At 49.2% G+C, this 15,410-nt stretch overlaps 1 protein-coding gene across 1 annotated transcript in view; it reads left to right on the forward strand.

Moving 5' to 3' along the window:
• Positions 1-15,410, forward strand: part of DPH2 (diphthamide biosynthesis 2) — a 113,192-nt gene that overhangs the window by 2,291 nt on the left and 95,491 nt on the right. The window lies entirely within an intron of this gene.

Here is a 15,410-nt window from a genome sequence, read left to right on the forward strand (position 1 = left end):
CATTCCATGTGGAAACAGCGACACGCGGAAGAACACACAAGGGTACACCATCATACTACTTACATTTTGTAGCCTGGTGTCAATTGTTCAATGCAGGGCGTAATTTGTGCCAGTGCTTAGCGCCGGCACTTAAATGGCAGGGCCGGGTCTAGTGGGACTCTGATTCTACACGCACGAGGCGCACAGTGCATGTAAAATGTTTTAATTTAACTTACAGCACACTTGCTAGTACTAATACTTAATTAACTCCTCAAGTCTCGTGCAGCCGCATCGCATTGTGTTTAGTTTTTCACATCTCAGTTTACCCTTAATTGTTCACGATCACTTGAATAATGAAATATTCTGAGTGGGAGAGCTCTTTGGCAGCACTCTGCCAGGTTTCTCTCTCGTCACTCTCATGCTGCTGTGTTAAAGAGCCTCGGTTCTACCGCACAAAGAATTAGGGTGACCAACTGGCATTGGTGCAAATTCAGGACGGTGAGTGTAAAAATTCAGGACAAAGGGTCAAAATTCAGGACACAAATTCAGGACAGGAGGTCAAAATTCAGGACAAAACTTTAGGACAATAGGTACGTTTTACAGACACATCAGAGGTCGTGCAATAGTATATAAGTAAGCCCAGCCATTTCCAAAAGTACTCAACCATTTGCAAACCTATCCATCATGTATCCTTCCATCTATCATTTCACTCATCCATCCCTTCATCCATCCCCTCATCCATCCTTTCACTCATCCTCCATTATCCATCCACCCTTTCACCCTATCCATCTGTACACTTATCCATCCACTCTTCATCCCATCCATCCATTCACTCATCCATTCAGCCATTTACCCTTTCACCAATCCAGCCATCCTTTCACTTACTAATCCTTCCACCCATCCACTCTTTTAGTCATCCATCCATCCTCCCTTTCTCTCTCCATCGACCCTTTCACTTAGCCTTCCTTCCATCCATCCATCCATCCATCCACCCATCCATCCATCTACTCATCCATCCATCTACTCATCCACTCATGAATCCATCCATTGCCCCTATCACTCATCCATCTATCATTTCACTCCTTCACACATCTATTCATCCTTTTGTCCATCTACTCTCCCTTTCACTCACTCATCCATACTTACACCCACCCTTTGACTCATATGTCCATTCATTCACCCTTGCACTTATCAATCCATCCATCCATCATTTCACTCATCCACCTACCCCCCATCATCCACCCACCATCCACCCACCCACTCATCCATCCTTTCACCCACCCACCATCCAATCCACTGATCCATCCTTTCACCCATCCAGCCATCCACCCACCCACTCATCCATCCATCCTTTCACCCACCCACTCATCATCCATCCATCCATCCTTTCACCCACCCACTCATCATCCATCCATCCATCCATCCCTTCACCCACTCTCCAACCATCCATCCTTTCACCCACCCATCCATCCATCCCTTCACCCACTCTCCATCCATCCATCCTTTCACACACCCATCATCCATCCATCCGTCCATCCGTCCTTCCCCTCATCATCCATCCATCCATCCCCTCATCATCCATCCATCCTTCCCCTCATCATCCGTCCATCCTTTTCCCTCATCATCCATCCATCCTTTTCCCTCATCATCCATCCTTCCCCTCATCATCCATCCATCCATCCTTTTCCCTCATCATCTATCCATCCATCCATCTGTCCTTCCCCCTCATCATCCATCCATCCTTCCCCTCATCATCCATCCATCCTTTTCCCTCATCACCCATCCATCCTTTCCCCTCACCCATCCATCCATCCCATTCATTTATCCTGCCCTTCATCCATCCATCCTTCCCCCTACCCATCCATCCATCCCATCCATTTATCCTGCCCCTCATCCTTCCATCCTTCCCCTCCATCCATCCATCCATCCTTCTCCTCATCCATCATCCTTCCCCTCACCCATCCATCCATCCCATCCATTTATCCTGTCCCTCATCCATCCATCCTTCATCCTTCCCTTCATCCATCCTTCCTTTCATCCATCCTTCCCCTCACCCATCCATCCATCCCATCCATCTATCCTGCCCTTCATCCATCCATCCTTCCCCTCCATCCATCCATCCTTCCCCTCATCCATTTATCCTTCCCCTCATCCATTTATCCTTCCCCTCATCCATCCTTCCCCTCCATCCCTCATCCTTCCCCTCATCCATCTTTCCCCTCATCAATCATCCAGCTACCCTTCCACCCATACATCCAGCTATTTACATTTTCTCTCCATCCTTCCCCTCACTCATCAATCCATCTATCCTCTCTCATTATCCATTTATTCAATCTTTCATTCATCCATTCACCCTTTCACTAATTCTCCAGCCATTCACACATCCCTTCACTTACTCACTCGCCCACCTTTCTATATTAATTTTGAGCTGAGCCCTTTTGAGAAGAGGCCCATCAAGAACTTCACCCTCGCTGCAGGGGCTGTTCCTGGACTGGGACAGAAGCCACCCAGGGCGGAGACAGGATCCACCACAGGGGGGACAAGAGCCATCACAGGCAGGGGTGGACTGGAGCCACAACATGCGGGACAGGAGCCATCACAGGCGGGGGTGGACTGGAGCCACCACATGGGGGACAGGAGCCATCACAGGCGGGGGTGGACTGGAGCCACAACATGGGGGGACAGGAGCAGGAGTCATCACAGGAGAGGGAAGGTGATCCACCAGGGTGGGCATGCAGTATTCTAGTATCATCTTGGGCTTCTCGCCCCCTCCTGCAAGACAACGAGAAGACAGGCTCTCTGTCCAAAATGCCATCACCCACTGTGATATACAGTACTTACAGGAGATACTCTAAGAGAACTGATTGAACTGATTGTCCTCCATACTTTGCTAATCAGTGTGGGTGCGATTGTGCCATTTCTTTATTGTATTACATTATGCATGTTTGAAGAACCGAGGTTTGCTTACAAATTAGGGACAGTAATTAAGCTCTGTGAAGAGAACCACGTGCTGCCTCGGTGTAATCAGGGGTGTAATCTGGCCGAGTCTCGGATGTTTGGGGCCCTGGGTAGAAATGGAATGTGTGTGAGCCCCCCTCTAAATAGCAGATACAAGACGCATTCAGGGCTGTTTGCATGTGAATGGATGCCCTGCTCCTGAACCTGCAGCCCCTCCCTCTGTCACCTTCACGCACCTCTTAACAGCTCATCAAGGGCTGGAGGTGTGAGGGCTGCCATCCCGCTGTGCCTCTACAGTGCTGCTACTGGGGGTCTGAGCTTTCATACAGCATCGGAGTAAAGAAGGGAGGTGGAGGCAAGCTGTGCCCGGTTCAAATTACGGAAATGCTTTATTTACTTTGTGCGCGCCGCGCTCCCGTTTTTTAATGGTGGACGCGGTTTTGATTTAGCAGGGTGGACGGCGTCCACCCTGAAAGACCCTCGGAAATAAGTGGGGGGATGCCGTCCACCCGCGTGGTACCCCGACTCGTGCCCTGCTTATACCTCAAGTCCTGCCCCAGGCGTATCCCCCCACCACCCATCGATGGTTCGGAAATGCAGCGATGCAGCACCCCCTTTCTTTGCCGTACACACCTCTGCCCTCCCAACCACCTCCCACTGCCCTCCCTACCACCTCTCTACTCCGTTCAGCAGCTAATAAATCGCCTCTTTGATGCTGGTGTGACTTTCAGCGCTTTATGAATTTCATCCGTGCGGCCCACAGAGGCGAAACAAGTACAAAGAGAGCAGCTTGGGACGTCCAAGGGCCACGAAGAGGAAAACAGTATTTTTTTTTTTAGCAGCCATAGGGGTATCAAGGAAATGAAGCAAAACAAATAAATGTGACCATTTAATTGGGAATGAAAAGTCGTGTGGAGTCATTTAAAAAAAAAACACCACAAAAAAACGAAAATGCAGCTTTTGCAGTGGCTAAGCACTCACTCAAAGAACAATAACGATTTACTCCCAAAACCAGTTTAAAGTTTCGAAGAAGTTAAAGAGAGTAAGATGTGTATTTACGGGGTGCGGACAAAATAGAGATTCGATAGAGTGCGTAAACAGTACTGTGTGCATAAAAGCAGATTAGCAATAATGAATGAATAGAAATCCACAAGTGAATAAAAAAAAAACGATTTGCAGTGTGTAAATGGAAGGACCAGAAGTAAATAAGCAGTTACTGTTTCATATATTTCATTAGAAAAGACAGTAATTCCTGTAATTAATAGTCTAGGGAATAAAAATCGGGCGAATGAGACATACATTATTTTTATTTCACAGTTTTCTTTGAGACTTTTAAATGTTTAAATCTCCATCCTAGTATGTTGGCAGAAGAGATTTCTTGAAAAGGAGACAGGCAGCGCAGTCTTCCCTCTGGTCCGTGGTTCCGGTCACGGAGCTGGGTTAGCAGCAGTAACTTGGCAAAAGCTCCTGTGAAACACAAGTAATCACAAAGACCCACTGAGGTAAAGCGTGCAATGGTTTATTTGAAATTCTGCAGCGTAAACAGTGGCAGACGCTCCAAGGAAAAAAGTGGGGGGTGTGGGGTGCACACCTAAATTTAACATTCTCAACCATTATATCAAATCCTGTATTTTTCTTCATTTGCGTGCTGGTCAATGTTGTGCCAAACCCACAGGCACCTGTAGTTAAGACATGGAAGGGGAGCAACTTGGTACTCCGATCGACCGCACAATTGCGCAATGCCATTCTGGCGATCAGTTTCTGCTTTATGCTTTTCTAAATCAATATTTTCCATTGTTAATTTTTCACCATATGCTTTCTCTCAAATATTCAGTCTTTTCCTTTTATTCCACACACGGGTAATTTTGCCATTTTCTAGCTTCTAATGTGAATGCTGTGCCCATCCGGACCTCTTGCACAAACATGACCAATGCAAGGGATTCATCCAAAACAGCGTTTATTAAAACCAATGCATTTCGAGCATCACATGCTCTTCGTCAGGGTACGCTGCAATCAATACAGAAATACATATTTCATTAGCTGCATGAACGGTATTTTATTTATTAAATCATTATTTTTTAAAATTGATACCAGATACTTCCTTTTACACTTCCTTTCAGTATAACCAGCCAAACACTCCTTCACACATGTTCTTTTAAGGTCATCAAGAGTTACTCACTATTTTTCCCATATTTACACAAGCTTAGTGGTGTCCCTTTTTATCTAAAAACAGTCTCTGCATCAGCATCCGTTTAAACGCTTCTGTCCCTCTGAACATTACCGCTCCAAGGAAACACAAGTAATCACAGATACGCGCTGAGGTAAAGCGTGCAATGGTTTATTTGAAAATCTGCAGCGTAAACAGACACCAAATCGTATCCAGCGCACATACGAGATAACAACTAATTATTTAGAAAACAAGCATTTGCAATGCAATAGGTCTCGCATTATGAAAGTTTGAGCTATTGGTCTTGTAAATGACAATTTTTTTCTTTATGTGTTGGTTTTGAAAATAGCTAAATTAATAGCTTTGCCATTTTCAATGCCAATAGTTATAACTTTCGCAAATGTGACACCTATAGCATTTGTAATGCAACATGTTTTGTATTTACGTGACTTAGATGTATTGATATTACAAATAACGGCTTTTAATTTTTAAAAATAATTAATACTTAAATAAAAGTGATTGTAATTTATAATGGCAATAGCTTAAACTTCTGTAAATAACTTTTGTGAAGATTATGTTCAGTGTATTTTATTGTGATGAAAATCAAAGAACAGAAGTGAAATAACATCTTTTTGTGACATTTGTAATAAAGCTTGAAACATTGAGAGAACATAATTGAACCAGTTGTCGTTGAATGGTTGCACAGATTGATGCTGTAATGGCGCGGAGTGATGTTGTGATGGCGCGGAGGGATGTTGTGATGGCGCGGAGGGATGTTGTGATGGCGCGGAGGGATGTTGTGATGGCGCGGAGGGATGTTGTGATGGCGCGGAGGGATGTTGTGATGGCGCGGAGTGATGTTGTGGTGGCGCTGAGTGATGTTGTGGTGGCGCTGAGTGATGCTGTGGTGGCGCTGAGTGATGCTGTGGTGGCGCTGAGTGATGCTGTGGTGGCGCTGAGTGATGCTGTGGTGGCGCTGAGTGATGCTGTGGTGGCGCTGAGTGATGCAGGGGTTGCGCTGAGTGGTGCTGTGGTGGTGCTGAGTGATGCTGTGGTGGTGCTTAATGAAATTGTGGTGGTGCTGAGTGAAGCTGTGGTGGTGCTGGTGGGGAAATGACCAAAAGTGGAGGAAAAAGGAAGTGATACTCCTAGGGTGTGCTATACAATTTTATAGTGCACAGTGAGTGAACCGTGGGTGACAAGTTATATTTACAGTGCACCTAATGTGCTGCAGTGACTGCTCTCAGGGGGTGGGTACTCACCGGCTCTGCCGCAACTCTCCAGTGAGTTGCGGTTGCTCCCCAGCCACCTCCTGTGGACTCCACCAGTCCTCGCTCCACCCGTCTTCTTCTCCGGTCTCCGCCTCTGGTTCCGCTTCGGTTCGACTCTCCTGCAACAAGTTCTCTTCCCCGACACTGTTTTTCCCTCGGCGTTAGGCTTTTCCGACTTTTGGGTCTTGGTGAAGGGAGGGACTTCCGGGTGTCTTTCCGGTCCGTCCTCGGAGGGGATTGGTTTCTGGAATGAGAGAGGACAGAGGGGTGGAGTTCGGGTCGCTAGGGATGCTTCCGGATCTGTGTGTGAGGGGTGGAAAAACCCGGAGTCAGGTGAGGATACCAGGTTACATCCCCTTCCCCTAGCTGTCCTTCTTATACGGGTTGAGTAGGGGTAACGGGAGAGGAAATCCGCATTCCCTTATTCTGTCCCTTTCCTGTGTAGTGTCTTGAACCTAAAGGGTTGTAGGGCTAAAAACCATCGGAGGACCCGGTCGTTATGTCCTTTATTGCTAGCCATCCATTCCAGGGGTGCATGGTCAGTATACAATATAAAGTCCCGGCCCTCTAAATAATACCGCAGGCTTTCGATAGCCCACTTGATGGCGAGGGCCTCCTTCTCAACGACTGAATAATTTCTTTCTCTTGGAAACACTTTCCTGCTAAGACATAGTATTGGTTTTTCATCCCCATTACTGTCTGGTTGAGAGAGAACCACCCCTAAGCCCTGGTCTGAGGCGTCTGTCTGGAGTACAAAGGGACGGGAATAGTCGGGGCTAGCCAGCACCGGTTTGGACATAAGCGACAGTTTGAGCCCATTAAAAGCCTGCCAGAGTTGGGGTGTTGGGTCTTTCAGGTATTCGTCTGTTTTTACTACCTTTTTTAGGAGATCCGTGAGAGGGGCAGTCCTTTGGGAGAAGTTGGGGATAAATCTGCGATAGTACCCTAGAAAGCCCAAAAATGCGCAGAGGTCTTTTTGGGATTGGGGAAAAGAATTGCTTGAATAGCTGTGATCTTATTGTCTTGAGGGCGAATGACACCCTCACCTAGAAGAAAACCAAGGTATTTAACGGTTTGGGCGGCTAGGGTACGCTTGGTGGGGTTAATAGTAAAGTGGTAGAAACCCAGGGAATAAACAACCTGTTGTAAGTGTTTCAAGTGTTGCTCCCAGGTGTCACTGTAGATAATGATGTAATCAAGAAAAGCTCCAGCGTATTGGGCATGAGGTCCCAAGATGAGGTTCATAGCCCTTTGAAAGGTCGCTGATGCGCCATGGAGACCAAAGGGTAAAACCGTGAATTGGAACAATCTCTCAGGGGTGGAAAAAGCGGTTTTATTTTTATCCTGATCTTTTAAGGGGATTTGCCAGTAGCCTTTACACAGGTCGAGCGTGGTGATATATTTGGCTTTCCCTATTCTTTCTATCATTTCATCTACGCGAGGTAGGGGGTAGGTGTCAAAGTTCGAGATCTTATTTACTTCACGGAAGTCAATACAAAAACGTATTTGTTTGACGGACCGGGAGGGACGGCCGAGGACAAGGGGAGAGGTCTCCGGGGAGAGCCGTCTCCAGCGATCGTACAGACGAGTAACTTCCCCCCCCCCACAGATGTACACCACACAAAGATAAGATTCAACGTTCTTTATAAGCAATCTTTAAGTACGGTGGAATGGTACAAGGAGGTCTGGACTCAGGGGTCCCCTCGATTCTAGTCTCTTGGTTAGGAAAAGGGGTAGCGGGACAGTCTTGTTACCAATCTGGTAGGTGCGATGATAGGAGGGATAGCTCACAATCCTCGAGCTCGGCGTTCTAGATGATCGGGCCGCGGCGGAGCCAGCAGGTCCCGAGATGATCGATGATGGCGACGGTCCGCGGCGGAGCCAGCAGGTCCCGGTGAAGGTGGTAGTTACAAACGGTCCGCGGCCACGCCAGCAGGTCCCGACGAGGATGAAGGCTTCAGAAGGTTGCGGCAGCGCCAGCAGGCAAGGCAATAGTTCGCAAGGCAGGGCTACGGCAGCGCCAGTAGTCCGTCAAGGATGAGTTCCTCACTGCGTCTCTCGACTCCAGGATACAACTGCCTTCCTGCTCTGGAGCTGCCCCAGTTATAGGTCTGGCGCCCTTTGATGTCCGGACCCTCGCACTTGGAGGTCGGGAGGTCCGGGATGAGGGAGTCCAGACACCCAGCAGGGGGGTGGAGCCAGCGCCTGGGGGAGCTGGGGGCGATCGGCACCTGGCGGGGGAGAGCCATCGACACTTCTTTCTCCCATTGACCTGCCAAGTGGTCCGTTCACCTCCTGGGTGGATGGTGGTGCCGGGATGTCGGGGCCTGGCCAGGCCCAGGGTTAGGGTCGATCGGAGGCCACGCGGCCTCGTGGTGCAATGTCCAAGATGGCGCCCAGGCCGGGCGAGGGGGCCGGTAGTGCTTTGGGCCCATGATGCAGGGATGTCCGGGGGCAGGGGTCCCGTATGAGACGGGGAGCGGGGGGTTACTGTGGGTTACACCCGGAGGGCCGGGCTCGGGCCTTGTCATGCGGGGAGGGAGCAAGCCCTTCATGTGGCCTGTCCAACAGTATTGATCCGTCAGGCTTTGGGAACAACACAATGGGGGAGTTCCAATTGCTCATGGATGGCTCAATGATTCCCATTTGTAACATCTGTTCTATTTCCTGTTTGATGACAGACCTACGGGCTTCCGGGACCCGGTAGGGTCGGAGGCGTACAGTCTTCCCCGGATCGGTTTGTATAGCATGCTCGATTACATTGGTACGTCCGGGTACTGTGGAAAAAACATGGTGGAGGGGCTGAAGGACGTCTCGGAGGTCTTGTTTCTGACGATCTGTCAAGTCTGTATCCAGGCACAGATCAAAAGGGGTAGTCGGTTTTAGGAGTGTCCCTGACATAACCGGTGGGGTCCTTCCCATTTTTTAAGGTGATATATGATAGATCTGGCTGGTCCCTCGGGCAGCGTCTAACTCTAATTCATAAGTAACAGGAGTTACCTGTTGGAGAATGGGGTATGGTCCCTGCCACTGTCCCAACAGTTTCTGATCGGAGGAAGGCATCATTAGGAGTACTAGATCTCCCATCGAAAAGCTTCTGGTTTTGGTACCTTTATCATATTGGCGTTTTTGGGACTCTTGTGCGTTTTCCAAAATCTGTCGGACTATATCCCGTATTTGCCCTTAATGGGTCTTGAGGTTGTCTATGTACTCTGGGAGGGGTCGAGTCCGATCAGGTTCTGCTTCCCAGGCCTCTTGGGCCATGTCTAGAAGGGTCCGGGAAGGGTGTCCATAAAGGAGTTCATACTCTGTACCTTACACCGTATAGCAAATAGTGCTAACGGCAGAATTTTATTTATTTATTTATTTTATGCAATTTTTAAAGCGCGCAAATACCCAGAAGGGTGTCTCGGCGCTATCATTACAGCACTCACTTCTTGCGATTTAGGGGAGTTTAGGATGAAAACAACCATGTTTTAAGGTTCTTTCTGAATTTTAATAGCGTGGGGGCGGTTTTGATGTGGAATGGGAGTGTGTTCCATAATTTAGCAGTTGCTATGGTGAAGCATCTGTCTCCCCAGTTGCTCTTTCTTGTCTGTGGAACTTTCAGCAAATGGGCTGAGGATGATCGTAAGGTCCTGGAATGTTCCAATGGACAGAGGGCCTTTTTTAGGAACTGTGGGCCTGGGTTGTTGATAGCTTTATAGGCTATACATTTTTTTTTTATTTATTTATTTTAGCGATTTCTACAGCGCCTGGTGACCCAAGGGTATCCCCGCGCTATGTACTTGAACCTCTTGAGAGGGAAGGTAGCCGAGGGGTGTTATTTGGGGAACAAATGGGTCTTAAGTTTCTTTCGGAACGCAAGGAAATTGGGTTCCAATCTGAGGGCGCGTGGGAGGGCGTTCCAGCCTTTGGCCGCCTGAACGGAGAATTGACGGCCTCCTGTGCGGACTTTCCTAAATCTGGGGATGAGGACTAGATTCTCATTCTGCGATCGTAGTGATCTGGTTGCTGTATAGGGTGTAATCATTTTCCTAAGGATCGCTGGGCCAGAACCGTTGTAGAGCTTGTGTGTGGTACACATTGCTTTGAAGTGAACCCTTTGGCGAACAGGGAGCCAATGCAGGGTTTTAAGGGCTGGCTTGGCAGATGTTCTGGAAGGCGTGTTGGTGATCAAGCGTGCTGCAGCGTTTTGTGTCCGCTGGAGTCTCGAGATGGTAGCCTCAGGAGCTCCCAAATAGATCAGATTGCTGTAATCTAAACGGGACAGCACTAGGCCCTGGATAAGGAGCTTTCTGGACATAGGAGGGAGTAGGGGCAAGATTTTGCGAGTCGTGCGCATGAGCCCAAAACATGTGCCCGCGGTTTTGGTTGCCTGGGTCCTCATCGTGAGTTGTGGCTCTAGCCACACCCCTAGAGTCTTGATTTCAGATTTGGGAAGGGGAATTTCGCCGAACACATCAGGCCATATAGTGGGAGGAATCGTAGCCCATTGCTTACCGAGTAACATTACCTCTGTCTTTGTCCCGTTTAGTTTCAAAGATGATTCGTTCATCCAGTTGTGAATGTTTATGAGGCAGTTAGTCAGGTTTTCAGGATGGTCGGTCAGCTGGGATAGGGAGACGACTAGTTGGGTGTCATCGGCGTAACTCACCATTTTGATGTTATACGGTGTTACCACGTCCTCGAGGGGGGCCATATAGACATTAAAAAGCGTGGGGCTAAGGGAAGAGCCCTGTGGGACGCCGCTAGTAAGTGGGAGGGTGGAAGAGTGGTGGCTGTCATCCCATACTTGAAAGGTGCGTCCTGTAAGATAGGATTCGATCCATTTGATGGCTGTCCCGGTAAGTCCTGCATTTGCCAATCTGCTCAGAAGGACACGGTGGTTGACCGTGTCGAAGGCTGCACTTAGATCCAGGAGGATCACTGCCACTGATCCTCCTGAATCTAGTAAGCCCCTTGCCTCTTCAATCACCGCAAGCAGTGCGGTGTCCGTACCGTGGCCTGGGCGAAATCCGGTTTGTGATTGTCTGAGCAGTTTGTTCGTTTCAAGGAACTGAGATAATTGGGAGTTGACCAATTTCTCTGTGACTTTACTGATGCCAGGGAGTAGGGATATTGGCCTGTAATTGGATAGGTCCGATGGATCTAGCTGGGGCTTTTTTAAGAGTGCTTTGACCACAGCACTCTTCCAGCTGTCGGGGACGGTTCCATGGGAAACCGAGCAGTTGATGAGGTCCGTAATGGTAGGAACAATTACTGAGGCTACTGTCTTGAGGAACCTGATAGGGGCTGGGTCCAGAGGAGATCCACTTTTCATTTTTACAAGGGTTCGCTCGACCTCTGCGGGGGTGACAGGTCGGAAGGTTTTGAGCGAAGGGCGACAGATGCTTTCAGTTGGTTCAGGAGCAGTACTCCTTTGCGTGAAACTGGGAAGGCTGGGGGGAGGGAGGGAGGCCAGGATACGGGTAATCTTCTCGTTGAAGAAGTTGGCCAACTCGTTACTTCTGTCGACTTTGGGTGTATTGGAGGGGGAGGTGGTGGGGACCTTGGTCAGCTCTTTGACGATCAAGAAAGATTCTCGGGCTGAATTAGATGCTTCTTGTATACGCAAGTTATAGTAGGAAGCTTTGGCTGATTTGATAGCCTCTTTGTACATTTTGACCGCAGACTGATAGGATTCTTTGTTGGCATGTTGCCAGGTCTTTCTCCAGAGACGTTCGGCCTTTTTGCAGTTTTTGCGCAATGTTCTTAGCTCTGTGGAGTACCATGGTGCTGAGCCACGCTTGTCGTTTTTATTTTCCCTATTTCTGAGAGGGAGTATACGGTCTAGGGAGACGGTAATCCAGTCTCTAAATCTTCTGTCAGCTGTATTTGGGTCTTCGGTCTGAGCAGGGATGTTTTTTTCCAGGGTCTGAGCCCATTCGTCCGTGGAAAGTTTGGGCCAGGTCCTATCCTTACTAAAGGAAGGGGGTGTACGGTTTTTCGTGGCGGCTCCCGGTAATTGGAAAGGGACCAGAAAGTGGTCTGTCCAGGGAAGGGGCAAGGCCTCCTTTGCTAACATAGAGCCTTAAATATAATTCGACTCCTGATTGGGAGCCAATGCAGCTCTCTGATGTAGGGAGAAATTGAGGTAAATTTAGGGATCTCCTCCCACCTCTTGGCCTCCAGGGCCAGTAGCTTCTTCAGGGTGGTTTTGAGGGTAACGTTAGAACGCTCTACCAACCCGTCGGTCTGGGGGTGGTACACGGAGGCACGGATTTGCTTAATCCCTAGTTGCGAACAAACTTGTCTCATGAGGGCGGAAATGAAGGGGGTACCTTGATCTGTTAAGATCTCCCTTGGGAACCCCACTCTTGCAAAGATCGCAATCATGGCTTTGGCTATGTTTTGGGAGGTGGGTTGTCTTAGGGGTACGGCCTCTGGGAAGCGGGTGGCATAGTCAACAAGGACTAAAGCGTATCGACACCCGCTTCGGGAGGGCAGTAGTGGTCCTATGATGTCCATTCCGACTCTGCTAAAAGGAATGTCGATAATCGGCAGGGGTTGAAGGGGTACTTTTGGGGGACGATATCTACTGTTTCTCTGGCAGACCGGGCATTCACGGCAGTACGCCCTTACCTGTGGGTAAACTCCCGGGCAATAACATTTTTCCTAAATGGCCTGGCCGGTTTTTTCATCGCTAAAGTGTCCTCCCAACAGGTGGCTATGAGCAAGAAACAGGATTTTCTCACGAAAGGGGCCTGGCACTAATAACTGGGGAGATTGCCTTTTCGATATAGTAAACCATTCTTCTTGAAAAAATACGGACCTACTTGCAAGGGATCTTCATTGTCCAAGGATTTTCCCCATGCTTCATGCAGGACGGGGTCTTCTCTCTGGGAAGCTCGGAATTCCCTGTCTGTCTCCCATGGGTGTTCTTCAGTTCTGACAGGGCATACCGTGACATACTGTCGTTTCTCCTTTCTTTTCTGACTTCGGGTTTTTTGTGGTTTGGACGTTGAACCCGGCGGAGGATGGTCTCGTGAGAACGGTGCTTCAGCCCACCACTGTGAGTCAGATGTGTTTTTGAGGAGATTAGGGAGGCCAGAGTAATCGCTCCCCAGGATTACTTGCTCCGGGAGCCTGGGAATAAGTCCCACCGTTAAGTCAGTTCCGGGATCGGAGGGATGTTGAAGGCGTACTTGAGCGATTGGATATCTTTTGGTGTACCCATGAACACACTGAATAGCAACAGTGCCAGGGAGGGAGCCAACCGGCGAAAGCATGTCTTGGGGTCGGAGGATGCTCTGTCTACACCCTGTGTCAGCCAAAGCCAATACGTTCTGCCCATCAATCGTCACAGAACAGCGATAAGGTGGGGGTAGTGTTTCAGTGGTGGCACATACATAGTTCCGGGCTACCCCCGCCTCCATAGGCTCTTCCCTCTGTGGGCACATTCTGGCTATGTGACCGTAAGCCACGCAACTGTAACACTGGGGTCCAGGAGTAGGAGGTCTGAAGACGACAGGGGTTGGTAAGAGAGGGATGGGATCCGGGTTTCGGGGTATGGGCCAGTGATGAAGGCGAGAACTGGTTGGGTGGCTGGGCCGGGTTATATGTTCTTCTTTTCCTCTTTGGAGTTCTTGGGCTCGACTGTATGCGCTAGCGATGTCTACCGCACTGTCAAGCGTGAGGTGAGCATGTTGTCGCACCCACCTCTGGGTGGGAGGATGTAAGGATGCCAAAAATTGCTCCAGATATATTTTGGCTAGTATCTCTTCTTTGGAGTACGTGGCGGGTCTGAGCCATCGGTTGGTTAAATCTTTGATACGGAATGATAAGGCCCTGGGGGTCTCTTGCGGTCCTTCTTTTGCTTGTCGTAGCTTGACCCTATATGTTTCGTCATCAATGCCCAAACGTTCCAGGATTCATCTTTTGATGTCTTCATAGGGGTTATTACCTTGGATGTTGGCTTGTTGGTAGGCGGCCTGGAGATCCCCCGTCAAAAGGGGTCCAAGGTATTGACCCCATCGGTCTGCAGGCCAGGAAGCGTCTTGGGCCATCCACTCAAAATTCGTAAAGAGATAGTCCGGGTCCTCCCCCGGTACACATTTCTGTAATACGACTGATGGAAGAGAAGCGACTGGTCATTGATGTCCCATGGTGTCAGTGAGTTTCCCTAATGCCACGTCATGTGCCTCTCCTTGTCCTTTGAGAACGTCCTGTAGCTGTCCCCTATCATCTTCAGCTACTTTGAGGAACCTCTCCATCATTCTTCCCAACTGCTCTTGGGTTTCCGACATTTTTTTGACTGCAGCCTCCATGCTTCCGGCAGATCCCACTTCTGACACCACCTGTGATCGTGGGGGAAGGGCAGGCCGGAAAAACAAGCATGGAGGCTGTATAAGGTGCGCAATGGCTGTGGCTTTTTATTTCAGTTAGCACAGTCAACAGACCAGGATACAGTGAAGAAACACAAAATATGGCTCCAGAAGGATAGGCGTCTGGGTCTTCGTCCTGTGGGGTCCTGGAGCATCCTCGTCTCTGTGGCGTTATCCCGGGGTAGTCCTCGGAGGTCGTAGGGGAAACAGAAAACAAGAAGGAGCCATTATTCCTTCTGGACTATATAAATGGAGTACCGCTACCGTAACCCGGGAGGTGAGGGGTTTTGAAGACGATTGTGAGGAGGGTAGGGTATTGGACAGCGATATGGACGGAAAAAGAGAGAGAGTTATCAACGTCAGGAGGGGCGGCTGTGAGGGGTTGTGGTAGGAAAGGTGGGGAAATGACCAAAAGTGATGGAAAAAGGAAGTGATACTCCTAGGGTGTGCGATACAATTTTATAGTGCACAGTGAGTGAACCGTGGGTGACCAGTTATATTTACAGTGCACCTAATGTGCTGCAGTGACTGCTCTCAGGGGGTGGGTACTCACGGCTCCGCCGCAACTCTCCAGTGAGTTGCGGCCGCTACCTAGCCACCTCCTGTGGACTCCACCAGTCCTCGCTCCACTCGTCTTCTTCTTCTCCGGTCTCCGCCTCTGGTTCCGCT

Source organism: Lissotriton vulgaris, chromosome 1_2 (genome assembly GCF_964263255.1).
Source record: "Lissotriton vulgaris chromosome 1_2, aLisVul1.2, whole genome shotgun sequence".
In the NCBI taxonomy this organism is placed as follows: Eukaryota; Metazoa; Chordata; class Amphibia; order Caudata; family Salamandridae; genus Lissotriton; species Lissotriton vulgaris.